At 33.3% G+C, this 27802-nt stretch overlaps 1 protein-coding gene across 6 annotated transcripts in view; it reads right to left on the bottom strand.

The window, feature by feature from the left end:
* The window catches only part of LOC106090612 (5'-AMP-activated protein kinase subunit gamma-1), a 295359-nt gene that overhangs the window by 234638 nt on the left and 32919 nt on the right, over window positions 1–27802 (bottom strand). Inside the window, exons 1-2 of one of the 6 annotated variants that reach the window (XM_013256885.2) lie at window positions 23236–23598; window positions 11736–11988 (exon numbers count right to left, since the gene is read on the bottom strand). The exons of 2 other annotated variants lie outside the window; for them this stretch is intronic. The gene's annotated coding sequence lies outside the window, so the exon portion shown is untranslated. Of the gene's footprint in view, window positions 1–11735; window positions 12313–23235; window positions 23599–27802 lie in introns of those variants that run through there. 3 more of the 6 variants (XM_059362919.1, XM_059362918.1, XM_013256869.2) reach the window with 3 other exon arrangements.

Raw genomic sequence — 27802 nt, forward strand, 5'->3', positions numbered from 1 at the left:
ACACAGCAAACAACAACAAATTTATAAAAAAATAATCCATAATCATTGGGGATGAAAGAATAGTAGCAGCAACAACAATGAAATTTCCATTTGAGATCAGAAATATCCAAAACACAGAAAAATTCTTGTTTTTTTTAATAATAATGATGGTGGTTGTAGTTGTAATTGTCTATGTATGCGAAGCACTTTGTAGAATGCTCCAGATACCATGATGAGTCTTCTCTCACTCTAATTGACCTCCACCTATGTCAATACACACAAATTGTAAATCCATGGCAGAAGGAGGGTAGGGAGAAAGGGTGCCCCGCCTTCAAGTCTCATCTGGACACGTCAAGAGTTTTGTGTAGTTGGCTATTGCCACTGACCATACATCGCACGACATGCAAAATGTGGGGTGGAGATCGCATACAATGCCACCGCCGCCGCTGCTGCCAGCCAACCATGCAATTTAATGTTCATTATATTTAAATGTTGCCTGGTATTGGGCTTTAATTTCGAAAATGTATGAAAACAACAACAAAAAATTACGATCACTTGGCATAGGAAAACTTCCAGGCAAATTTTCTGTTGAGCTTACAAACGGAAATAAACTTGCAAAATATATGATTAAACACTAGAATAACTCGTACTTAAACTTAGACTGTTATACAAGGATTGTAATCAGCGATTATGGCCTGTAGTCATTGTATAACAGTTGCGAAGGGTATTCGAAAAGTGTTATGTTGTTAACGATTAATGTTTAAGAGTATAACACTTTTAAAATCATTTGAAACTTCGAAATATTTTCATAATTCAAAGAGAGCCTTTATACGAATTAATAATCGTTAAGGTATAACACTTTTCTGATAACTATTATATGACTGATGATTGTTATATGGTGAATATAGTTCGCGATTATAACCAATAGTCATTGTATAACCGGAGGCCCCTTATCATTAAATTTGAATCGGACAACTCTCACAGCTATGTGAGAAGTTGGCCACGGTTCCTTAATTGAATGATCATGGGCGAATATGCAGTGACTGCAGTAACTGTTATACAATGATTATGACCTACAATTCAATACATTATATTTGCATTACATTAAAGTTTGTACAATTATTCGAAAATGTTTTATTGCTTATTATTAATATATAATAGTATAAAACTTTCCTAATGAAAACTGTAACTGTTATACAGTGACATATAGTCACGGATTATAGCATATAGTCATTGTATAGCCGTTACCACAAATATTTAAAAAAATTTACACTGTCAATTATTAATGCATTCTTTTGGATAACTGTTATACAAGGATTATACTTCGCTGTTATGACCTATTACCATTGTGTGAGTGCTATGAAAATTAATTGAAAAGCTTTATACATTTTATGCTTAATTTTGAATAGTATAACACTGTTCCGATAATTGCTGTAACTGTTATACTACGTAATCAGCGATTTTGATCTTTAGTCATATAGTTAAAACTGATACCACATTGATTTGAAATCTGTTATGCTGTTAATTTTGAATAACACTATAAGACCTTCCCGATAACTGTTATACAATGTTAATAATATATAATTATGAGTTATAGTAATTGTGTTCGAAAAGTGTTGTGATTTTATTTAAATTTTTTAAGTCCGTGAATAGAGTTTACAGACATTATCTAACAGTTACAACAATCAGGTTGTATTGATACTCTTGATACTGTAACTGTTATACAATTTTAATAATATATAATCATGAACTTTAGTGATTTTATGATTGTAAAATTTTATAATGTTGTTATTTTTGAAGTCCGCGAATATAGTTTACAGACATTGTATAACAGTTATAACAAGCAGGTTGTATTGATACTCTTAAAAAAATTGTTGAACGCTTCCCGCTTAATCGGAGAGCGCAAGCAAGACTAGGATAAAGAGGGACATCTCTCAATTTACAAAGGCGAATACTTTATATATGAAATAGGGGCAGCCAGTTCGCGGCGGAAGCATGCTAGATGTTTAAGGTTCACAAGCACAAGGATTCGTCGAAGCAACTTTTTTGTGGTGAGCCTTAACCAAGCCTCCATGCAAGTTTGGCGGACACTAAAGATATAACGTTATACACAAAGATCTTCATTATTCATCATAAAAATTTTATTCTTTTCCCAGAGTTGCCAATGTCGTTCGTAACTGTGCTGTGATAGGGACGCAATGGAGCATAGCTGGCATCTCTTTATATACCTTTCAAGTCTACGACATAACTTGATTAAAACGATATATTTACCATCCAAATTTGGAATATCGTCTATCCAATACTAAAAGTTCTATATTTAAATTCGAACACTTATAACTGGGAAGCTTCGCTTTAGTTCAAAGCATATGCAAATCTAATTTGCATTAATCAATCACTATCATGTGCCATCAATGCCTTTTTTAACATTTTACAATTTGATTTCTCCCCCTTTTGCTAAAAATACAATTTGTTTTGTCTTGAGTTATTGGAAAATTTCCAAAAATAAAAATCCATAGCTTATACTACAAATAATAACAATGGTTCGAATAAAAGTAACACTTAACCAATTGTTAATGTGTCGATCATTTAAATAAATAAAAAAAAAAAACAACGAAAGCAAACAACAAAAATTTTCCCCTCTACCACCATCATAAGAAAAATAATTTCAATTAAATAAAACAAAATACAATCGCATAACAAAAACATCCATGTTCGTAATGTGTGATCATACAAACAATGAAAAAGAAGTAAACACAAAAATTTGCTGATGAATACACACAAATCTTTTTGCTCCGCCGACAGACACAATGAGAAAATTATTGCGGAACGACCAATTCTGGGCACTTTCCATAAAAGCTATGCGCTGCCCGTACTATGGCATCTTTAGAGAATAAACGATTTGTATGTAAACACTTCAGGCGTTAACAAATTGTGGCGAAACAACAAGCGGCTTAGTTATCGCTCAATTTCATGCGAGGGGGGAAGCTAAAATTTAAAAATTGAGATTGGAAAAAAGCTGCCCAATAGCCTATATAAGCGTATAATTTTATTTGTATAAAATCGGAAAAGCTCTAGTGCATAAAAATTTGTAAAATAATGTATTCAAAAAATGATACAGAAAAAGTTGTGGGCGGAAAATCAAAAGAAAAAAAATAATTTTAATTTTATAACCTCATAAAAGATAAACTGGTGTTATTATAACAGTTTCCGTATTTTTCATCCTTTTTGAAGCCTTACGTTAAGTGTGATCAAATAATCAATTATCTTTTACAATTTAATGTAACAAATATCCAAAAAATTTATAAATTATATAAACAGTATAACAGTTTTCGAAAAATAGTTTTGACTTTTTTAAATCAATCAATATTGAAAAAGTATAACAGTTTGCCGATAGCTGCGATAAGTGTTATAAAGTATATATATATTAAATGTATTGCAATTTTTTTTAAATACACATAACATATTATAGTATGACAGTATAACAGTTTCCGGTTGGCCGTGGTAAGCGCCATAAAATAATTGTAACTCTCCATAGTAACTTCCATATTCCTTTTTACCGTTTAATTGAAATTAAAATATGAAAAATATTAAAGTAAGACAGTATAACCGTTTTCTAATAGCTCCGTTAATTGCAATAATACAACAGTTTCCGGATAGCTGCGCTAAGTTCCATCAAATAATTGTAGCCCTCAATAGAAACTTAAGACAGTATAACCGTTTTCTAATAGCTCCGCTAATTGCAATAATACAACAGTTTCCGGATAACTGCGCTAAGTTCCATAAATTTAGTTTAAAGATTTCGAAAATTTACGTTTCCTGTTATACACTTTTTTGTAGGAACAACATAAAAAATTCAAAGTAAGACTGTATAACAGTTTCCATATGACATTGTTAATGGACATAAAATAGCTTTAAAATTTTATCTTTACTATTGTGTTTATTTCTTTCAAGTTTGACTTTATAAAAGTTCAGAAAATTTAAATGCATGGCAGTATAACAGTTTCTATTAGCTCCCTAACACGTCATTAAATAACTACAACAGTCGACTCTAACTCGTTTCGATAAGTTTTTAGCATTTAGTTTAACTAAGAACATGAAAAAAAATAATTTTTGACAGCACAACATTTTTTTTAAATGGCGTAAACTGTTATAAAAACAAATTTGTATAATTTTATTACAGCTTTCGAAAAACGTTAATTTGTATATTAGGGTATATACTTTTTAGTAAAAAAATTGAGCTAATATCAAGGCAAGACAGTATAACAGTTTTCGAATTGCAGCCCCAAGGGCTATAAAATGGTTATAAACTTTGATATTCACAGTCTTGTTTGTACCGGTTTTGGTAAATGGCGTAAACTGTAATAAAAATAAATTTTTACATACATTTGTTACACTTTCCGAAAAACGTCACGTTATACTTTAAGGTATATACTTTTTATTAAAAAATAGAGCAAATATCAAGGTAAGACAGTGTAACTGTTTTCGCATTTCTGCGCCAAGGGCCATTAGATATTTGAAAACGTCGATGTACAGTCTTGTTTGTACCATTTTACTTAACAGTTATTGAATATCTGAGTTAATCGTTTATTTAATTGAGTTTCTAGCATTTCATTGCAAAAATATGAAAAACATTTATGTAAGACAGTATAACAGTTTCGGGATAATAACTTCAGCACTAAATCTACAAGCAGTTGTTCAGTTTCTATATTTTAGTTAATCAAAAGTGCAAAAAAAAAACATGTAAAAGTGTTCAAAACATTTCGTTAATTGTTACACAATTTGAAATGCAATTGAAAAGGCAAAGAGATTTCAAATTATAACAGTATAACAGTTTTCGAAAAATTGGAAATCGTTTTATAAATGTAAGGAATATTTATCTTTAAATTTAAATATATGTTTTCCCTAAAATAGATCGAATTTTTTTGAAAATTATTTCTATAAGCTAACCATAGCTAAACTTGAATAAATTCATAACAATCGAAAACATTGTTCATTGGCAATCGTTTGTGCCTGAAGAGCTACTTTGAGAATGAGAGGGCTTATGTTGGTTTTTACGCACCAAAAATTAAAACTGTAAATGTAAACTATTTACACAACATTTTTTGTTTCCTCACATTTTGGGTGATTTCGGAGTCATTAAACTTTCAATGCTTCGTTTTTGTTTTTTGGGGGAAAAATATGGTTATTTTTACATTTTGAACTTTGTTTTTGGGGAGAAGGACAGAGAGAGAGACACTACAAACACCACCACGACCACCAAACTTTTTAGCCAATTTTCTGCTCCATTACCTAAGGAAAATATGCCTTTGAAAGTATAGAGCATGTGGAGCAATAATTTGGCTGATCGAAAAGATTCGAAACCTAAATTTTTCGCCATAAAAAAATACAAAATGAACGCATTAAACGATTTTTTCGTTATTATTTTTTTTCGCAAAAATAAGTATTTCCATTTCGCATTTAAAATATTTTTTTAAATGTGTTGTTTCCATTCGATTGGATGAAAGAACATTTGTAAATAAATATGCATTTGTATTGGGAACAATACGCAAAAATTAAAGGCTGCATATTGGGTATTAGGATGGAGAAATTTATTAAACAGTAAAAATTGCCTAAATTATATTTACGAAAACGCAGGTAATATAATATAATACTAACTATAACTGTTATACCAATGTTTATTAAAAATCTGAAAAATTTATGTATAAATATTATGATAATTGCTTCAATTTAAATTAAATTTGAAAAAACTCATGTTAAGCAATTTGAGAAATTCTAAATTAGTGTATAACAGTTTAAGTTCATTTAATTATATAAAAAAAATTAAATTTCTTGGCTTCCATATTTATTTCAGCTTCTTCAGAATTTAATTTGGATTTTTAAACATAAATTATAACAGTATAACACTTTTCCGCTCATAAACTTTAACTGTTATACTATGAAAAATTCAACAATTTAGACTATATTTTTCTCCGCTCCCCTTATATACACTTAAAACGTCTGAGTGAAATTCTCTAGTATCATTTCTATAACTGCTCAGAGTTTATTTTTTGATTTGGTTCATGGGATTTACGCGTATAGCAATTAACCCCACTGATCAACAATAAAAAGTAAACATGTTTTCAATACTTTTGAGAATGCTGAATTAGTTGTGCATGAATGAGGAGCAATAACCAAAACACGAAAAAAATCCAAATACCATACCAATTCTAAATGGAAATAGCAATAAATATTATAACAGCATTAATCGAATGAAATAATAGCGGCATTTTGGCGTCTTTGTTGCTATTCAAATTGTGGTGGTATTGGTGACTGCGATGAAATTTGTTTACTAAATCATTTTTGAAATAGCAATACAATACAAGAAGAAAAAAAACAAGTGAAGGCACGTGTACTCGTATGGGTTATCGATGGTTACTATATGGTTAGTTTGTTTTAAGAGATATGCCACAAAAAACGTCATTTTCAATAAAAATATATATAGCTAATGATAACATTGACTTTGCAGTACTTCGTTTATAGGCATTAGCATGCAGTTTGCATTAAAGGTCAGCTAAATTATTTTTTGTATAGACAATTAATGTTTTAATAATTTTGTTGCTATTAAAGTATTGACATTTTTTCTATCGGATATCGAAGGGAACATGTCCCGTTCTTGATCTTGGGCTCGAATCCCATGAGATTCTCTTGTCTGCTTTAAATTATGAGAACATTTCTACTGTCCCAAACCACTATTTAAACTAACAATAAAAGCTGTATTTCAATAGTATTGACAAGATTTTTATTAAAAATAAATAAGGAGATATTTCTTGATGCTCACAAATTTTCATTGTTAACAGTCACGGTATCACATTGAAATTGCGGAAAACTTTCAATGCAATTTACCGAATTGTACCAAACAAACCCAAACGAGTATCAAAACTAGCATTTCCAAAGAAACGGGTAATAAAAATATGCCTTTCCCAAGAAATGAGGTAATAAAACTATCTTTTCGCAAAGAAAAAATAGGAAAACTCTCTAGTTGTCCTTTCCCAAGGGAAAAGGTACTAAAACAACCCTTTCTCAAGTGACAGGGTACTAAAACTACCCACAAAGGGAAAAATTACAAAAGCTAACATTTCCCTAGGGAAAAGGTACTAAAATACCCCTTTCTCAAGAGAAAAGGCACTAAATCTATAATTACCCAAACGGAACAGGTGCTAAACTATCCTTACCCAAAGGGAAAGGGTACTAAAACTAGCGTTTCACATCAAAAGGAAAAGTACTAAAACTACACCTTCCCAAGGAAAAACGTACTTAAACTACGCTTTCCCAAAGAATAAAGCAACTAAAACTACACTTTCTCAAAGAAAAGGTACTAAAACGATGCTTTCAGGTTACAGGTACTAACACTAACCTTCCCAAAGGATAAGTTACTAAAACTATCCTTTCTTAAAGAAAAGCGTACTATAACTACCCTTTGCCAAGGGAAAATGTACTACAATTATAATTTTTTAAAAGAACGTGCACTAAAACTTTCCTTTCTTAAAGGAAAGGGTACTAAAGCTATCCTTTCTTAAATAAAAGGATACTAAAACCAGTCCTTCTTAAAGGAAAGTCTTTTTTCTTTCCAAGGAAAAATGTTCTAAAATTGCCCTTACCCAAGGTAAAGGATACAAAAACTACCCTTGCCCAAGGTAAAGGATACTAAAACCTCCCTTACCCAAGGTAAAGGGTACTAAACCGCACCTTACCAAAGGTAAAGGATACTAAAGCTACCCTTACCTAAGGTAAAAGTTACTAAAACTACCCTTACCCAGAGTATAGAGTACTAAAAACAACTTTGCCTAAAAACTAAAACTACCCTTGTCCAAGGTAAGGGTACTAAAACTACCCTTATCCAAGGTGAAGGGTACTAAAACTACACTTACCCATGGTAAAGAGTACTAAAACTACCCTTACCGAAGGTAAAGGGTACTAAAACTACCCTTATCCAAGGTAAAGGGTACTAAAACTAACCTTACCCAAGGCAAAGGGTACTAAAACTAACCTTACCCATTATAATAGTTACTAAAACTACTCTTAGTCAAGGTAAAGGTTACTAAAACTACCCTTACCCAAGGTAAAGAGTACTAAAACTACTCCTATCCAATGTAAAGGTTAGTAAACTTATCCCTACCCTAGGTGAAGGGTACCAAAACTTCCCTTTTTCATGGAAAAGGGTATTAAATCTATCTTTCCATGGGAAAGGTTATTAAATCTACCCTTTCCACGAGAAAGGATATTACACCTGCTCTTTCCAAGGGAAAGAGATCCCACCCACGGGATAGAGTGCAAAAACCAACTTCCCCGAGAGAAAGTGTACAAAAGCTACCTTTCACGGCGGAAAGAGTACAAGAACAACCTTTACCCAAGGTAAAGGATACTAAAACTACCCTTCCCATGGGATAGGGTATTAAACCTACCCTTTCGTAAGGTAGGTTTAATACGCTATATGCGCATGCAACATTGTGGAAAAGCGAAACGGTCAGTAGGACGGCGAAAATTCTATGGGGGAAACCAGATCGTGAGAAGACGAGACTAATACTGAAAGGAAGCAAGAAGGAGGTCAGTATAGCTATTGGTATCATAACGGGACACATAGGACTACGAGCTCACTTATGTAAAATCGGTGCGGCAAGTGATAGCATGTGTAGGGCATGCGGGGAAGATGGAGTGACGTTGGAGCATTTACAGATAACGGCACTCAAGTGGAGACACAATACCAGACATCAACCAACTTAGGAGAGTGGTATTGAAAACAATTAAGGATTTTGTAATTAGCACGGAATTCCTAACTTAAAATTGTCTTTTTAGAGGTTACTTTATAGTTCTTAGAGCGCACAACAAACCGATTACTGGCTTAGGTGTATGCCCATAGTGGCATAGGACGGATTAATATCTGCGCCCTCTTTTCAACCTAACCTAACCCTTTACCAAGGAAAAGGGAATTAATCCTACCATTTCCCAAGGGAAAGCGTTTTAGGGGAAAAGGTATTAAAACTACCCTTTCTTAAGGAAAAGCGTACTAACCTTTTCCAGGGGAAAGGGTAATGAAACTACCCTCCCTTTCCTAAGGGAAAGGGTAATAGAACTACCCTTTCGCAGGGGAAAGGGTAATAGAACAACCCTTTCGCAGTGGAAAGGGTAATCCTCCCCCTTACCCTACTTACTTTTGATTTGGGATTTAAGCAAAATTTTGTGTGCTCTCATATAGTACCCTAAAAATAAAAATTTGGTATCCAAATTTCGGATGGGGTTCCTAGGGGGGCTGCCCCACCCTAAAACCTACCAAACATATATTTAGACCAAACACGACAATATGGGACTCAAATGAAAGGTATTTACGATAAGAAAACGTATCTGATATCCAATTGTCGGACCAAGTGCTAGGGGAACCACCCCAAGCCCCAAAACACCACTAAATCGGACATATTAACCGACCATGACAAAATGGGACTCAAATGAAAGGTATTTGCGAGTAGAATACAGGACTTATTTACTGACCATGGGAATATGGGGCTTAAATTAAAGGTATGTGGGAGTAGACCACGTATCTGATATCAACATTAGGGGCCAACTGTCTAGCGGACGTCCCACCACCATAACAACCCCCAAATAAGACATATTTGCTCACGAAGACAATTTGGGTCTAAATATTGGGACTGGGGGTGGGACTAAATACTCATAGTTTTTAGGGCCAATACCCCAAACCGGACATATTTGCTGACTTTTGCAATAAGGAGTTTAAATGAGATTAAAAAACGAATATCCAACTTTGAGACCAATGGTAAAATCAGGTTCAAATAAATGATATATAGATATATGAGAATAGAACACGTTGTACTATCCCAATCCCGAAACACCCCTAAATCGCACATATTTACCGACCATGTCAATGTGGAGCTTAAATGAAAGGAATTGGGGGATAGAGCAAGAATTGATACCCATTTTCGGAGACCAATTTTCTGGGGGTCTACCCCTTTCCCAAAATACCCGACAAACTGCAACTTTTTACTGACCATCGCAATATGGGGCTCAAATAAAGGTATTTGGGAGTACAATAGAATACGAATTTGATATTCATATGTAGGACCATGTATTTAGGGCATCACCCCTTTTCCAAAACACCCCAAAGGAAAAAAATTTTTCGACCATGCCAATATGTGGCTCAAATGAAAGGTATTTGAGATTAAAAACGAATTTGATAACCTATTTTGGGCCATGTGTTTGGGGGACGCCTCATCCTGTAAACTCCTCTTAAGCCAATGGCAATATGGGTTTTAAATAAATGGTATTTGAGAGAAGAGCACGATGATGATATTTTTCAGGACCAAGTATATGGGGGACCACCTCTGCCCCGAAAACACCACTAAATCAGACATCATGAGAATATCGGGCTGAAATTAGGTATTTTAAGAATGGAGTACACCAATAAAGATCATGTGGGATTCAGATAAAGGCACTTATATTGTTAAACTGTTAGTAAAGTTTGCATGGTATTTCACTAAAAGATCTTTAATTGTCGAAAATAAATATTCCAAGGAAACTTTTGTTCCATATGAAGTAAAAGAAGGAGCAGCTGAGCGGGCCCGGGCCAGCTAGCGATTTATAAAGATAGCATTGCAATGTAAACATTTCAGTGAAATTTTCTCAAGACAAAATTTTAGCCATGCCTTTTCTAAAATGAAATTCTAGAGATTTCTCAATGCAATGTTTTCTTAAAACAGAATTTTAATGCATTTCTCTTTATATATAAAATTTAAAAAAAAAAACTTTATGTAGAAAATTAACCAAAAACATATATTGCCCAAAAAGTAATTGCGGATTTTTCATATAGTTGGCGTTGACAAATTTTTTCACAGCTTGTGACTCTGTAATTGCATTCTTTCTTCTGTCAGTTATCAGCTGTTACTTTTAGCTTGCTTTAGAAAAAAGTGTAAAAAAAGTATATTTGATTAAAGTTCATTCTAAGTTTTATTAAAAATGCATTTACTTTCTTTTAAATTACTTTTTGGGCAACCCAATACAAATCTATATGTGAAATCAGTTTCAAATTTAATATTTGTAAGTGAACTTCTACTGTCACCTTCTTTTTTAGACCATTTTTAATTAAATTTCATATAATTCTAATGAAGGATTTTTTAAAGAACAATATTTCAATAAAATCTGCCTTAAAGACAAAAAAAATTTATAAAATTTTTTTTAAAAACAAACACAAAATTTTTAATGAAATTTTCTCAAAAGACACCTTCAACCGATGCATATATGGGAAGTTTGCTATGCATTAAGGTAAACCTATATACGGAATCAGTTAACTAATTTTGTAACTGAATTCCTACTGTCCCATTAGAAGATTGCCGTTTTTTTCTTTAGTTTATCAATTATATCTTAAGGCCACTTTTGTTTTGAGAAAAAAAAACTTAAATAAGTAACTTTCATTAATCAGCTCAATTTTTTTGCAGTTCTACCACAAAAAAATCCCCTCAAACTCTATTCAAAATAAGGTACTTTTTTAACGTCATAATGGCAAAATATTGACAAGTTTTAAATCGAAAGATCATGATAATTCAAATTAACATATATGACAAGTTATTCTTAACTCAAATTATTATCATAAATTTTTCTACATTTGAGGAATAAATCACTCACACACCCTGCAGTCATATCAATCAAAGACTCTTGATCCATATTTAAAATATTAAAATTTATGAATAAAAAACAGAAAAATTAAAACCCACCTGTTTTTAGTTATGATTGTATTCGAAATTTCTCTTTAAATGTACATTTGCCGTTTGATGTAGACAATGATGACGATGACGGCGACGACGACGGCGACGACGACGGCGACGACGACGACGACAATACTGACTATGGTGATGGTGTTGTTTTTATTGTTGGGGGAAACCACATTTCAATCTTTTGTTGATATCAAAAAATAGTAAAACAAAAAAACACTTGGCGTTTTTCTTGGCCTTTTGAGTGATGTTCTTACTGATTGAGGTGATTAAAAAAAAATTTTAAATATTTTTTGTCAACACTTTCAGCAAAAATTATTGAGTTGTAGAGTTATAGATATGTTGCTTTTGTTTTTTTTTATTAAATTATGTTTTGTTATTATTATGGTTATTTTGATTACACTCAGACTCTAGACACCGATAACAACGACGTATGACACTTGATTTTTTTTATAAATTTTTACGTTTACGTTTTTGTTTTTCTTTTTTTTTTCGTCTTGATTTATGAAATATTGCCTTCGTTTTGAAATAAAACTCGCTGATGAGGTGAAACTAAACGTCAATGGTAATTATTGATGACCTGTACAAAACGTACATTATACTTTATTATTGGAAACGCAAATATAAGCGAAAAATATGTGCTAAAAATAATGTCCACAAAGTGATAAATGAATTTTATTTTATTTTAACTTTTCTTTTTTAATTTAAAGGGTTTTAATAATGAAGCACAAAAATGCATTAAAAAAATATACAATTTTTGAAAGCTTAAAGCTGAAAACCTTTTTTAACCACATTCCTACTGTTCCATTCTACAAAATACTTTTTGATCTCTGTTTAATGAGATTGAGATGAAAATCCGTATGTACTATATCAAGAACATAAGCACTCCTGTAGACGAGTTGGCCAGAATCGTGCTAAACGAGACAGTGGGATCGAAGCCCAACAAAGTGTTTTGAAACAAAATTTCTACAATCCCACACTACTGATGCCACCTTTAGTTTAAATTTGATGGACAACGTAAAAGGCAACAATTAAATATAAACTTAACAAAATTTTAATTAAATTGAAAAGGTAAAAATTCGTCCAGGTTGATCTTTGGATAAAGAACAACTCGGACACTTTTCGTAAAAATCTGGTGAAAAATTCATATTTTTGAACCCATAGTACATAGAAATATGGTCCGATCTGGACTAAACTTAGTGCAAACGTCGAGAGATCTGAAACAAATTACTGTGCGAAAATCGGGTAACAAATGCGCCTTTTATGGACTTATACCTTAAATCGGGAAATCGATATATATGGCAGCTATATCCAAATAAGGTCCGATGTGAACCATCAAAAGGTCTTAAAAACTCGCTGTACAAAAATTTCAGCAAAATGGGACAATAAATGTGCATTCTATGGGCCATTACAACTTAAATCAGGAATCAGGCCATAAGACCTTCAATCGCGATATCGCTCTATCAAATATGGTCCGATCTTGGTCAATACTTGGTACGGACAATCGCGAGGTTTAAGGCAAATCGTAGTGCCAAATTTCAGCAGAATCAGGTAATGAATGCAGCTTTTATGGGCCGAAGACCTTAAATCGGGAGATCGGTATATGTGGCAGCTTTATGCAAATATCGTCCGATTTGAACTATACTCTGCACGGATATAGAAAGGTCTTAAAACCTGGCTGTGCCAAAATTTCAGCAAATCGGATAATAAATGCGCATTTTATGGGCCCACGATCTTAAATCGGGAGATGTGTATATATGGATCTTGACCAAATTTAGTACGGATGGCGAAGGGTCTAGAAACAACTCGCTGTGCAAAAATTCCAGCTAAATCGGACAATAAATGCGATCCGATCTGCACCATATCTGGTACGCATGTCGAGGTGCTTATGACAGCGAGGTGCTTTGGCAAAATTTCAGTAAAATCGAATAACAGATGCACTTCTTGTGGGCATAGGACCTTGAATTGGAAGAGTCCGATCTGCACCGTACACTGTACTGATATTGAGAGGTCTTAAAAAACTCGCTGTGTCAAATTTCAGCACAATCGTGTATATATAGCAGCTATATCCAAATATGGTCTGATCAGAACCATACTCGCTACGGATAACAGATGCATTTCTTGTAGGCATAAGACGTTGAATCGGAAGAGTCCGATCTGAACCGTACACTGTACTGATATTGAGAGGTCTTAAAAAACTCGCTGTGTCAAATTTCAGCAAAATCGTGTATATATAGCAGCTATATCCAAATATGGTCTGATCAGAACCATACTCGCTACGGATGTTGAGAGGCCTTATAAAACTCGCTGTGCCAAATCGGGCTATAGATGCGCTATTTATGTGGCCAGGACGTTAAATCGGGAAATTTTGTATGCCCCCATATGGTTACCCAAAAACGCAAATTTTATATAAAATTTGGGTGGGGGGGGCGCCTACCCCAAAATCCAACCAAACGGACATGCTTACCGATTGGGACAATATGGGTATCAAATGAAAGGTATTTAAGAGTAGAGTACGCGGCGGTTCAGAATCTTAAAAATACACCACCATGGATTCTGCTGGATTTTCTGACATATCAGACAAAAGTTTAAACAATTTTGGGGGATGTTGTAGGGGTGGGATGAACCCCCAGACACTTCGTCCCAAAAGTGAATACCAATTTCGTACTCTACTTGCAAAGACCTTTCATATAAGCCACATCTTCAAATGCTCGGTCTATATATGTCCAGATTAGGGGGAGTTTTTAGGGTGGGACTTCCCTCCAAAAAATTGGCCACAAACTTGGATACCAGATTCGTTTTCTATTCTCAAATACCTTTCATTTGAATTCCATATTGTCATGATTGGTCTATATATGCATTTGACGAGTTTTGAGAGTGCGGCGGCTCCTCAGTTACTCCACCCCAAATTTGGATGGCAAATTTTTAGTTTAGGTTTATTATAAGAGTGCAAAAAATTGCTCTTTAATCGTCGTACCCATCTCCGAGATCTGGCGTTTTTGCTAATTAGCGTAAGGGGGAGGATCCGCCCCCATATTTAGATATAAAAAAATGTAGTACTATATTTTCACCACCATTCTGCACTATTTGCCTACATTTCAAGAGTATAGGTCTAGGCGTTTTAAAGTATACACGGAACAAGCAAACACAAAACATCCCCATCCTATGGTAATGGGTTTAAAAAAAGAGTATGCAGTAAATCAAGGATATAAGTATATATATAAACACTTCTGCAGCTGATTTGCTCACCACATTCCCAATATACCCAACTACTACATAAAATTTCTTCTACAATTTCAAAAGCAAACAACTGAAATTTTCGAAAAAGAATTCATATTTCTTAGTAACATTTTATTTTTACGAATTTAGAATGAATCAAAAAAATATTTAAAATTGCATTGCTAAAATCCTGAACTACATAAAAATTCTTCTAAAATTTTAAGAGTAAAAAAATTAATAACTTCATTCCTACTGCTCCTTCTACTAAATTTTATAAGCAACTTCAAATTCTCCTTGCAATATTTAAATAGAATGTATAAAAATGTCATTGCAAATGTATGAGTGTTATAAGAACATACCTACTGTCCCAAATAGAAAACAAAATTTTAAACTCCATTCCCACTGTCCCCTTCTACTAAATTTTATGAGCAACTGTAAATTCTCCTTGCAATATTTGAATATTACCTTCAAAAATTTTACTACAAATGGATGAGTGTTATAGGAACATTCCTTCTTTCCCCTTCTAGAAAATTTTATGAGCAACTGCAGATTGTGCTTGCAATATTTAAATAAAATTTTTAAAAATTTTATTACAGAGGGATGAGTATTATAGGAACATTCCTACTGTTCCATACTACTAATCTCAATTTAATTACTTTAAAGTAGTAAAGTAAGACAAGGAATGTTTATGAATATGTAACAGCCAAATTATATAGGAAATCAGGATTCAACTGAGTTTGCAAAATCACATTCCTACTGTACCCCACGATTACATATCTTTTCTCTTCAAACCGAATAGCAAGTGCATTTTTGAAAAAAATAACTATTTCCTAGAAATATTTAAAATTTACAAACTAAAATTGAGTAAACAATTAAATTTTTGTAACCACAATCCTACTATAACTAACTAATATATAAAAATTCTCCTAAAATTTTAACAGAACAAAAAACCATACGCAGTTATTGAACACTATGAAGAGTAAAAACAAACATTTGCGGTAAATGAACAGCATGAACAATTTTTAATAACTACGTTCCTAATGTTCCCTTCTACTAGTGCCATGTTATACTAAAGTTTCATAACCAAGTCAAAAATCTTTTTGCAATATTTTAATGGTATTTAAAAATATTTTATAATAAATAGATTAATATTATAGGAACATTCCAATGTCCCAACCTACTAATATCGATCTACAAAAATTTAATGAAGTTAAATGCCATTACTATGGATTTATAATAGAGAAAACTATATTTGGAATCTGTATTCAGATTTTCTTTGAATCTGTATTCAGATTTTCTTGGCATTAAACTTATATTAAATTATATTTTGAGCTATTTAGACCTAAATTCAATACTAAAAAATCCTATTTATTTCATTTGTACCAACGATTCGTCCATTTTTATATTTGGAATCACTATTGAACTAAATTTCTGGTAAGCACATTCCTACTGTACCCTACTACTATATACACTTTCGCTCACAAGCATGAACATATTCGAAAAAATATATTTTTCGTTAAAATATTTTCAATTTAAAAATTTAAATTGAGTAATAATTAAATTTTTTGTAAACACATTCCTACTGTAACCAACTACTCTTAAAATTTTATGAGTATAAAAAACGATATGCAGCAAATGAACAAAAAAATAAATATAACTTTGAAATTAATTCAAAGTAGAAACTTAAATTTAATGAAAATAAATTGGACTTTTTCTACTAAATTATAATTTGGAGCTTAGTTTAAGTCTATTCTTAGATTTTTGTGGAAAATTAATATTCTCAACAGCTATACTGATCACCCCGTTATATAACCGCAAATGATCAAATGTTCCCTTCCCATAAAAAATTAAGATAAAAGCCCTTTACAAAATGTACTTGTATAAAATAAAATCATTTACACAATTGAATCACACATTTGCTTCAAGTTTATTGCACTTTTATTATGCCTTGAATTATGGTTTACGTAAATAATAAAAAATTATTTTTTTTATTACAAAATACCACTTCAAGAAAGTTACACAGTTTGATAATTACTTCATCAAGATGAGGAAGAAGTAAAGGAGGGCAAAGACCAGCATACATGCAAGGAGAAGGATCAAAAGTGTTTTTTTTTTTTATTAATTTGTATTAATAATGCTTTCATTAATTTATTATTAAGATCATTCTTTCCAATTAAAACACTTTTGTTTCTGCAAATAAAAGGAAACAAAGCGAAGCCAACCACTAGACAAAAAAAAAAATTCCATGACGTTTTATTTTTTCCTTATTTGTTAAGAAATGAAAATTTTACAATGGTGTCACCCTTCTTCTTCACCTTGTGCATAGCTCACTGAGTTATATGGGGTAAACAAAACAAAAACAAAAAGCTCAGTTGAAAAAAGTCATTCTTTTCAAACAAAAACAAAACACAACTCTTCTCCATAGATTTTTATTTATTTTTACTCTTTCTATCTCTCTCTCTCTCTCTTTAGCCCTCACACACATTCTTTTAGAATACTGAATATGTACTGTGAGGTGATCATTGCTCCACAACACAACGAGCTGGTATCAGTCTCCCCATGCCATTGTGAGTGATTCTCTTCCATTTTGAAGTAAACATTGAACAGCTGTTTTGTAGCGTTCATTGCCACACACAAAAATTATTTTGGTTCTCTTTTATTTGCTTACCAGATTTAAAGAAGGAGTTGGTCCCTAAAGGCCAATTATCTACAGAAATATGACCAAAGACGGATGTGAATTCCGCCGAACATAGAGAAAGGAAAACACATGTCAATTTTTAATTTTGTAGAAATTTGACCAAAGGTCGAAGAGAATATCACCCCAGCATTGAAAAAGAAGAACGCAATAGGGGGAACATGGAGATGATTGACACAGGATTCAATTAACAAGTTAAAGTCAAGCGATCAGACGACATAAAATTTTTTGAATTTGTGTCATTAAGCTTGTCGAAGTTGTTATTGTTAACGGTTTTTTTCACTTGTTTCAGTGTGTGTTTGTTCACATTCAAATTCAAATTGAATCAATAATAGCATATATAAAAAATTAAGATATTTTAAGCCGTATTTTAAAAGCACGTGAAATAATAAGAAAAAACAATGTGTGGATGTGCAATTTGCTGCATTTTGTTCGAGTACAAAATTTTTATTGCCATTTGTTATCATTCACAATAGGCAGATTTTGACAATCTTAATGATGTTCATGGTGCCTATCCACTTTAGGTTTTCGCAAGTGACACAACCTTATATTTGTGAATCCTGTGATTAGCCAAAGACCGAACAGAATAACCGCTCAGAACTAGTTATCTTGGGAAAAGAGGAGGCATGGTTCATCACGGAGTTCGATGGGGCCCAATGGTAAAAAGGCCTCAAGATCATAGGTTGAGATTATGACGCGGCGTTAAGAGTTTTTCTTGACCTGGGGCCGAATTATCGCATACGTGATCGTGTGCGCTTTCGTATCGAATGTAATTTTAACGTATTTAAAGGGTATTATACCACGGAGGCCACCGTAGCACAGAGGTTAGCATATCCGCCTATAACGCTGAACGCCTGGGTTCGAATCCTGGCGAGACCATCAGAAAAAATTTTCAGCGGTGGTTTCCCCTCCTAATGCTGGCAACATTTGTGAGGTACTATGCCATGTAAAACTTCTCTCCAAAGAAGTGTCGCACTGCGGCACGCCGTTCGGACTCGGCTATAAAAAGGAGGCCCCTTATCATTGAGCTTAATCGGACTTAATCGGAATCGGACTGCACTCATTGATATGTGAGAAGTTTGCCCCTGTTCCTTAATGGAATGTTCATGGGCAAAATTTGCATTTGCATTATACCACTTGTATATAAATTTGTTGTTCAAGTTTTATAAATAATACTCGCTTTAAAAATTAACGTTCTTAAATTTTAAAAATTCCCGTTCAATAAAGAGATGCATAATTCACAATAGAGGGATTTCGAACGATTTTACTCGTTCACGTAAGCGGAATTCATCGCGGAATTTAGTGTCGCCAAATGACAAAAAGGCCTTATGTTGATAGGTTGCGATAGTGACAAGGCTTAATGAAATTCTCTCGAACTGTATTAGTGGCCATTACTGAATTTGGATAGACATGAAGTTAACAACTTCCCCGGAAGACTGGTTGCCCACAAAAAAAGAGAAGAATGAATCCTTAAAGAAATTCGAATAGACTGTATTCTAGCGCCCAAGTTATTTCATATTAAAACTTCGTGGAAGATAAAATACTGGTGGAAGATAAAAAAAGCAACAAGCCATAAAAAGAAATTGAAGTCTGAGATGACATATGCTATTTATGTCCAGCTGTTCATTCACAATAGCTCACATGCACCAAAGTGATAAATATTGGCAAGCTGTGTTTTGTATGCATATGCATGTCAACAATTGTTTAAGTCAAACTCACTTTAACATTGTTAATTCATAGAAGACTGGGTATATTAGAGAGAAAAAAACTGTGAATTCTATAGAATGTCATTGGAAAAAGGTGGTTGAATGTTTCACGGAATTTGATATTCCAAATGGCAAAAGGCGCACTACCATTGCTTATGAAAATAAGAATTCCTCCCGTGCCCCTTGCCATATGTTAACATATGCATAGTCGTACAGATGTTGCTCCTAACTCTATAAGACAACCTGGGACAAGAGGGGTATGGGTTCTTCAAGGATTTCGAGGGTGCCAAATGGCAAAGAGGCGTTAAAATCATTCGATTAAGGATTTAACTATCGCAAGGCTATGAGTAAGAAATGATGAAGACGTCGACGACCCTGGATAAGGGTTTGGCCAAACTTTTTATGAAATCTCATTTTAAACAAATTTTTTTTGAAAATCATAAATCGACCAAATAGACATATTGGACGGTTATGTCGATACGGGTTCAAATGAAAAGTATTCGGGTGTAGTTTACAAATATGACGTAAAACATTAGGTCCAAACAATGGGAGGTCGCCCCACCCCCTAATACTCCCAAATGGACATATTAGCCGACCATGGCTATATGGGACTCAAATGAAAGTTATTTGGGATTATGGGTAGATTACGAAAATAACATTAAAATTTGCGTTCAAATCTAGATGGCTTATTTTTTTCCTAAAACTACGCCAAATAGTTTAATTGACCCATTATGACAATATGGAACGAATTTGATATCTAAATTTTGAGGCAAGTGTTTGGGGTACGCCTTAAAGCACACCCTAAAATAAATTTCGTTTCCAACTATGGCAATGTGGGTCTTAAATCAACGGCAAAGTGCCGGTGCCCGCCCTAAAATACCCTCTAAACGTTTCATATTTATCGACCCTGGCAATATGGGGCTCAAATTAATGGGATTTGCGAGTGGAGCACGAATTTGAAATCCATATTTGTGTCGAAATGTCTGAGGTGCCATCCCTTCCCTAAAAAGCACTTCTCATTACCCTAATTTTCGAAGACACCAGATCTCGGAGGTTGGTACAGTGATTCGTTCGAAATTTTTTTGCACTCTCACAGTCACCAAAACAAAACATGATTTCTATTGTTGGAATCGGGTGCCTCGATGTCCGCCCAAACACCAGCCAAATTGATATATAGACCAATCACGACAATATAGAGCTCAAACGAAAGGTGCTTGAGAGAAAAAAACGAATTTGATATCGAATTGAAGAGCTATGTGTTTGGGGAGCAGCCCCACCCTAAAATACCTCTCTATTACATAAAATTTATTTAGTGTGGGAATTGATCGATTTTCGGGATTTTGATACTCATTTTCGGGACAAAGACCTTGGGGTCGACCCCACCCTTAAACAGAACTTTTTTTACCGATCATGCCATTTGGGGCTCATATAAAATGTATTTGAAAGTAGAGCACGAAATTTTCTTTTCATTTGGGGCTCATATAAAATGTATTTGAAAGTAGAGCACGAAATTTTCTAAAAGAACCATATTTCGGTAATAATTTCTCTAAAAATCAATTTTTGTCAAAATTTTCTAAAAAAAAAATCGAAATTAAACGACCCAGCTTTTTCAAAAAAAAATGTTATATAGACAATATTTTTTATATAAAATTTTTATGACAAATTTTCTTTGAAAACCAAATTTTGAGAAAATTTTCCCATAATTTTCTTTTTTTAAGTTTTTCATAAAAATCATATTCCGAATTTTGTTCAAATTTCTATAAAAATTAAATTTTTTACATAGCATACTAAAAGTAATCAAATTTTAACGTAATTTCTATAAAAATAATATTTGGACTAAATATTTTTTTCAATCAAATCTCGACACAATTTTCAAAAAAAAATTTAAAAACTTTTAAAAACAAAATCAGAATTTGAGAAAATTTCTTTAAAAAAGAAATTTGGGTCATTTTTTTTTTCTTTAAAATCAAATTAAGAGGAAATTTTTCAAGGAAATTTGAATATCAAATTTTGTTTAAATGTTCATAAAAATCAAATCTCGACCAAATTGTTCATAAAAATAAAGTTTTTTCTAAAAATCTGAATTTAAAAAAATTTCCTGTAAAAGTAGAACTTGGGCTCAACAAAAAATAATTGAAAAATTTTTTTACAAAAATTTCTTTAAAAAAAATATTTTTAAAAAATATTCCTTAAATATGATTTTTTGAAGAATTTTATTTAATAAACAAATGTTTACAAAATTTTCTTTTAAAATTAAACTTTGACAAAATTTTCTAAGAAAAGCGAAAATGGACGTCGGACCTTTTTATAAAAATTTAATAAAGATCAAATTTTCTTGATAAACCAAATTTTTTCACAATTTTTTTTTCAGGCTATTTTTTGAATCAATTTGCTGTGAGATTCATATTGACAAAATTTTCTGCAAAAATTTATTTTTGATGAAATTTTTTCAAAAAATTTCTTTTTACAAAATTTTCTAAAAATCTAATTTCCAAAAATATTCTATGAAAAACATACTTTTACCAAATGTTTTGTAAATATCAAATATCGTCAAAATGTAATTGTAAATCGAAATTTCTATACAAAAAAATTAAAAAAAAATATTTAAAATTTGTTTAACCCAATTTTTTACAATACAATACAATACAATCTTAAAAAGATATTTTGAATACTTCAAAAAAAAAAAAATTTTAAATTTTTTTTTTTAAACACAAGATTTCTCTGGTTGAAGAATTCATTCATTAAATACAAATCATTTAAACCACAACATTTGCCAAACTCTGTCGGAAAATTTCATTTCCTCAAATATTTCTAAGAACTTTATAGGTTCCTAATGTTTAAAAATTTCTAAGAAATTTGATTTTCTCGAAATTATCTATTAAATGTTGTATGAACATCAAATGTTGAACAAATTGTGAAAAAAAATCATAGCCACTTTAAAATAACGAACAGAGGATTTTGTTGATTCCCACAGGTCTCTTCCCGAAATATGGACTTCATAGTCATTTTTCATGGATCTATTTAAACAAGAGAGTGGACAATCATAAATAATTGAGCATGCTCTCTGTAGAGATTCTGGTTTTTAAATTTTTTTAAATGATTTTGCTATTTTTAACCCTTTATTTACACATAAACTGACATAAATATATATTTCTTTATTTTAATCGGAGTTTTTGTTGTTTTCTTTCTTTTTACGGCAATTTTGTTATTTTTATGCGCTGAGATTTTTCTTTTAAATTTTCGTTTTTTTATTTTCTTAAGTATTTTTGGAACTTTTCGCTTTTTCCCTTTGTTTATCTCTGGTTTCTTTCCTTTATATACATGATATTATGCAATCTTCTTCCCTCTCTAGGGAGTGAATTGCCCTATTTTTTGATAAACTTGATAATATTTTTTCTTGTTACAAATTTTCTTGTTTTTTTTTTAATCTGTCATCGTTGACACACAACCGATCGCAACAACAACTCTACTCAGTAGATTTATGTGTTTGTTTGTTTGATGTTGTGTGGTGGATTTTTTTATTTTTGTATTTTGCCAACACATACCACCACCACCCCAGAGCTATTGTTGTTGTAGTTACTTTGTTCCAGCCAGCGCTGCTGCGGTTGCCGCTACTGCGACTGTTTTTCAAAACACAAATGGACGAAAGGGGGGTGGTGAAGTAGTAGTGGCTGATGTAAATCCCAGCTTTCACACAAAAAGAAAACAAATATTCCAAGAATCTAAAGATTTTCTTCAAAAAACCAACATTCAAATAGAATTCTCTTAGAAACATGTTTCACTATAAACTCTGTACAGTGCAGAGTAATTTTTTATTTACACAATCACTTTTTTAACTTTTATTTTCTTCTCAATACCATTGGTGTTCACTTTTATGCCTTACTTATTTCAACGTTGCACGTTTTATGATAACGCCGCGCGCAGCTTTACAAGTTATGGGTAGACTTCTACACCAATAACATATAACACAAACACCTGTTGCTCTTGCAAGGAAAAACACGGGAAAATAACCCCGAAAAAGGGTTATTATCAACAGAATGAAGTAAATTTTTTTTATTCCTTTTGTCGGGGTGGGAGAACCCACAACGATAATTATGAGGAACAACGACGACGATGAGTACGGCGGCTAACGGCACAACAACAATGAATGACTGACGACTGACAGATGATGACGGCGGCGCGGCGGGAACGAAACAAAAAAAAGTATGAGAAAACACGTACAAATGCCTCAACAGTTTACGAAATACTAACTGAGACTGCAATTTACCAATTCCAAAATGTTTTCTTTTCTTACTTCGTTTCTTATGTAGTTGCTGCTACTGCTGGTGTGTTGTTGTGTAGTGATTATTATTATATTTCTTTTTGTTTCTATTGTTGTTGCTTTATCACACATACGAATAAATAAAACGCACTCTCGCTCACATCGCGCTTGATATGGCGTAGTGTGGTGGAGTACCAACAACGGCACAGACAGCACAACAATAACAAAAGGGTGGTGTGGTGTGATGTGCTTGTTGGTGGTGGGGTAACAATGTTGCCACTGTTCAACGTCAGAAGTGTAGCCATTGTCGAGTATGTGTTGTTGTTATCATTTATGTTTTGATGGAATAGGGAAAAAGAAGATTCACCTTTTGCTCCCATAGTAGGTGGTACATTTTTGTTAATAGTTTCCTACGTATCTTGTTTTGTTTGTTGCCTTTTGTCAGTGGGACATTTGTATTTTTTCACTAATTGTTTTGAGTGTATATGTGAGCATTTATGTAATTGTGTAGTAAAAAAACGCTATTGTTCTCAGAGAATGAAACGAGAATAGAGAGAGAGAGAGATAGTAAGAGACCGGGAACACATATACTTGTTAAAAAGGCCTATTAAGCTCCAGAGAGCTTACAAACGTCATTATATTGTTACCAGATTGTTTGGATTTCCACGTGATCATAGATCAGAATTCCTAAATGGGAAACAAAAATCTTACCTTTGAAAATAAAACAAGAGATAAGGAAACAGTAGATAGTGCAATGTTTACATGATTTCAGGAAGCATTTAAAATTCAACTCCCATATTAATGAGTGCAGTCCGATTCAAGTTTTTAAGCTCATTGATAAGGGGCCTCCTTTTTATAGCCGGCGTGCCGCAGCGAGACACCTTTTTAGAGAAGTAGTTTTTATATGGCATAGTACCTCACAAATGTTGCAAGCATAAGGAGGGAATAATCACCGCTGAAAATTTTATGATGGTCTCGCCAGAATTGGAATCCAGGCGTTCAGGGTCATATACGGACATGCTAACCTCTGCGCTACGGAGGCCTCCACATCGTCGAGAGATCCACATTTTGACCAGTTAAGCTAACTGGTCAAAACGTGGTACACTAATCAGCCGAGTTCGAACGACATACTGCTAAGCGATATCTCTTTGAAGAGAAGTATTGCGTGGCTGAATACCTCACAAATGTTGTCAGAATTAGTCAGGGGTTTATTACAGCTGAAAAATTGTTCAGACGTTCTCGCCCAAATTAGAACTCAGGCGTTCAGAGTCTCAAATGGACTTGCTAACTTCTGCTACACGGCGGTCTCTAATCCACAAAAACTTAATTAGAAATAGGAGAGGTTCAATTTGTACGGCCCGATATGAATTTCTAAGATAAGGAATGCCCATAGCCTAATCCAAAAGGCTTGTCACTGAGTTGAAAAGTTTTTATGATTACATGCCTCAATAATGTAGCCAGCATTAGTGAGGGGAATACCAACGATGAAAATGTGTTCTGGTGTTCCCGGCCTGGTGTTCGAACACGGTCTTTTCCGTCATATGTATGGTTTTTCTGTTTTATTTTTTTTTTTAATGAAAAAGGACCTTCTCTCTATTACCAACGGCCTGAATGACATAAGATAGTATCTCGTCCTGGCGAAGTATTTCGAAACTTTTGATCGCCCAAAAGATTCTTGTGCCAGTTAAAATTTCTGCGGAAGGAGCTTTAGTTCGAGTGCACGTGTCCTCTACTAGAGTGTGGAGTGTTTCTGTAGTTCGATCTGTTTTTGGAATGGTATGGTTAGATTTGTAAAGAGTGATTTTTTTGAGGTTAGGATTTTCATGCATTAGTATTTGACAGATCACGTGGGATTTCAGACATGGTGTCAAAGAGAAAGATGCTCAGTATGCTTTGACATTTCATCATGAATAGACTTACTAACGAGCAACGCTTGCAAATCATTGAATTTTATTACCAAAATCAGTGTTCGGTTCGAAATGTGTTCAAATTTTGACAAATTTTGTTCAGCGATGAGGCTCATTTCTGGTTGAATGGCTACGTAAATAAGCAAAATTGCCGCATTTGGAGTGAAGAGCAACCAGAAGCCGTTCAAGAACTGCCCATGCATCCCGAAAAATGCACTGTTTGGTGTGGTTTGTACGCTGGTGGAATCATTGGACCGTATTTTTTCAAAGATGCTGTTGGACGCAACGTTACGGTGAATGAACACATTTCGAACCGAACACTGATTTTGGTAATAAAATTCAATGATTTGCAAGCGTTGCTCGTTAATAAGTCTATTCATGATGAAATGTCAAAGCATACTGAGCATCTTTCTCTTTGACACCATGTCTGAAATCCCACGTGATCTGTCAAATACTAATGCATGAAAATCCTAACCTCAAAAAAATCACCCTTTAGATATGGCCTGTCGCAGCCGCCTAGTCACGAAAAAGCCACTTTACACTGCTCATTAAATTCGGAATTATGGTTCACTTTAGGTTTTAATGATCAGTGTAAACAATATTTTATGTTGTGACAGAAATTGTTTCCAGACTTTGCTTTTTCAAAATTAGTTTCAAACTCCGTTAAGCATTTAAACAGTCAAAATTTTTTTTATACTTAATAAAATATTTAATCCCCATATTAATAACACCAAAACCTCATAATCTGGCCACACTGATTGTAAGCTCGCTCATGCTGATCCATAAACCCATAAACAAACTCATTTTTTGTTCTTTTTTCCATATCGAAAATGCCAAACCATTCCTGTGTACAATAAAATTGCTGTTGGCACGTGTTCCAAAAAACCATAACATTCCAATTCGCATTGTTTACATTCGGTTTGTTTCCACCATTCACAACTGTCATCGTTCGCTTATATCAACAAAACCGACGAAAGTTAATGGTAAAATGCCGAGATGTCGATTATGTTGATAATGAAGATGATAATGTACAAATTTCAGGAAGAAGAAAATAAAAACAAGACAGAAAAGCATGTTCGCGAATAGAAGTAAAAACATAAGTAAACACCACCCTACAACTCCACCCCACAGCCTTCAACAACAATCGCATGTTGGGATGTTGGTTGAAGCAGCAAAGAAATGAAGAGCAAATTTGGGTAGAGTTGCCAACTAAGTTGGATGATGGGAATGTGTGAACGGGTAATAAAGGTAAAGCCAGCAAACAACTATATTTTATGGAATAAACACAAAATTATTTAATGGAATAAGCTGTGTATTCTGTTCAACTTTTCAAGCGAAACTCTAAATAAAAAAATTTTGGCAAAAATAGGCGGAAAGTAGTACTTTACTTATTTAATGGAATAAGCTGTGTATTCTGTTCAGCTTTTCAAGCGAAACTCCATATAAAAAAACGTTTGCTTATAGTGAGGAAAATGACAAAAAAAATTGATATGGTAACAGAATCTATTGCCGACATCATTTTTGTATGTTTTATTGGTTTAAATGGAGAAAAATATGTGGACGACTTCTAATATAGTGGTCAAGGCGGTTGTGAAGAACCTGCATGTTCTGAAGAACCTGTATGCATGTTCTAGGACCGAACAGACCGCCATGGTGGCCCGCGTTTTGGTCTTACAATGATTTGCAGAAGACTTTTTAAATAAAGGTTGGTATTCTATTCTGCTTTCGGAATAGCCTCTGAAATTTGTAATTGTTCCGCGAGCGGAATTTGACAACAATCAAATGTTTTTATTTCCACACCACAACACGTTTTTTATCTACACTTATTGTTTTCTCCATTTTATATATTTTTTCTCAAATAAATAAAGAAAATCGAACCATCGAACCAACAAAAATGATGCCGGCAATGGTTTCAAGTGTTGCCACTATAATAGTTTTTTGCCATTTTCCTCACTATAAACAGAGTATTACTTTTCCGCCCATTTTCAGACAAGGTTATTTTTTATATGGAGTTTGACTGCATTCCGTTTGAAAAGCTGAACAGAATACTCAGCTTAAGACAAAATCCATAAAGCCACCACACGACTGGGGTTTCTATACGACTAACGTCGGGCTCGTGGAAACCTCTCGACGCATGGCAAAACAATTAAACTCATTTGTACCACAACCACAAATCATATGGACTAACGTCAGGCTCGTGGAAACCTCTTGACGCATGGCAAAACAATTAAACTCATTTGTACCAGAAATCATATGGAGCAATCCGCCATCTCACCATCAAG

This window comes from Stomoxys calcitrans, chromosome 2, assembly GCF_963082655.1.
Source record: "Stomoxys calcitrans chromosome 2, idStoCalc2.1, whole genome shotgun sequence".
In the NCBI taxonomy this organism is placed as follows: domain Eukaryota; kingdom Metazoa; phylum Arthropoda; class Insecta; order Diptera; family Muscidae; genus Stomoxys; species Stomoxys calcitrans.